This window comes from Limulus polyphemus, unplaced genomic scaffold, assembly GCF_000517525.1.
Source record: "Limulus polyphemus unplaced genomic scaffold, Limulus_polyphemus-2.1.2 Scaffold2199, whole genome shotgun sequence".
In the NCBI taxonomy this organism is placed as follows: Eukaryota; Metazoa; Arthropoda; class Merostomata; order Xiphosura; family Limulidae; genus Limulus; species Limulus polyphemus.
Genome location: NW_013667809.1, coordinates 177,731 through 179,092, shown reverse-complemented (window position 1 = coordinate 179,092; position 1,362 = coordinate 177,731). Strand labels below are relative to the sequence as shown.

Genomic DNA, 1,362 nt, shown 5'->3' with positions numbered 1-1,362 from the left:
TATATATATATATATAACCAACGCGACGCGCCAAAAAAAGTATCTATTAATAGTTTACTATAGTCAGTGTGCTTTTAACTTCGGAAACTATAACTATAATTTTGATTAGTGCTTATTAATTGGAAAACTTCAGATATTTGACCAGAAGCATTTACAAAGTTCGAACATTACAAATCATTTAACTTCAGTGGATTCTCATCGGACATTAGTATTTTTACGAAAACATTACCTAACTTCATCGTGGAAAACTCGGCGTGTGTGGCTGGTCAAGTCGCCGGAAGCAGTGCCAATGTATTTCTGTGCGATTGGGCTGTTGAAATGATTACTGAGAAAGCGTTGCCCTCGTACACTATGTGGATTATGGAAAGTAAACAGGGATGAGTGGGGTGCTTTGGACATGAAAGACTTATGAAAGACTTCTAGAATAGAAACTACGCTGCATGGTTTTTGTCAAGATGTACAATCGTGAGATGGATCATGAATGTACATGGACTGTAACTTTTAATATAATGTAATCAACCACTGTAAAAGTTTCATTAAGAAGAATTAAAGATTACTTTAATGTAGTAAACTGTTTTGATTTGAATATTTTTAGCATTAGTTTCGGTGTAGTGAATAGCACTTCTAAAAGAATTGTGAGAATAATTAAAAGATAGTATTCTTCTCTGAATCATACAGAAACTGTTCAAAAAGAATATTGTTTTAATTATAGCGAAATGATGAACGATTTTTCTAATAACTGGGTGAGAATTATGCTTACCCCTCTCCAAAAAAAAACAGCGCCAAGAAAATGAAACGTGTTTTGAACAGTATAGTCTTGGCCTCTTATCATCTTTATCAGCCTACTGATTTGTAGCTAACAGGATAATAGGTATATGAATTTTTAAATTCCTAGGTCTTGCATATGTCGTAGGAAGGTAAGCCTATTTCCATGTGCTATTCTGTATTTCCCATAGAACTGTATGTGATAATAGTCTCCATTATTTTTGGTTGGTTGTGCAAGGCGTGTTTTATTTTTGTTTAGATCTCCTAGGTGGGTAGGTGGATTAATTAGATTTTGAATAGGTTTGCTTGCACTGCAGAATTCTGTGTGTTTACCGTATATTTTTGAACGTGTATATTTTTCTTAACTTCAGATATTAATCTTTGTTTTACAATATTTCACAGGGAATTAAATTATTCATAAAAAGTATCTGGAACGTTCGTATTTGCAGTACAACGAGTCAAAAATACAGTTTTTATGTTTAAAATATTTCATAAAATTATTAACAACATAGAGAAATGCAAACAATGTAATTATTATAAATGAAGTACAGGATAAAACATGTAATTATTATAAATGAAGTACAGGATAAAACATGT

At 31.9% G+C, this 1,362-nt stretch overlaps 1 protein-coding gene across 1 annotated transcript in view; it reads right to left on the bottom strand.

Annotated features, from left to right (window-relative positions):
• Positions 1 to 1,362, bottom strand: part of LOC106466232 (inactive phospholipase C-like protein 2) — a 203,160-nt gene that overhangs the window by 27,191 nt on the left and 174,607 nt on the right. The gene's annotated exons all lie outside the window — the stretch shown is intronic.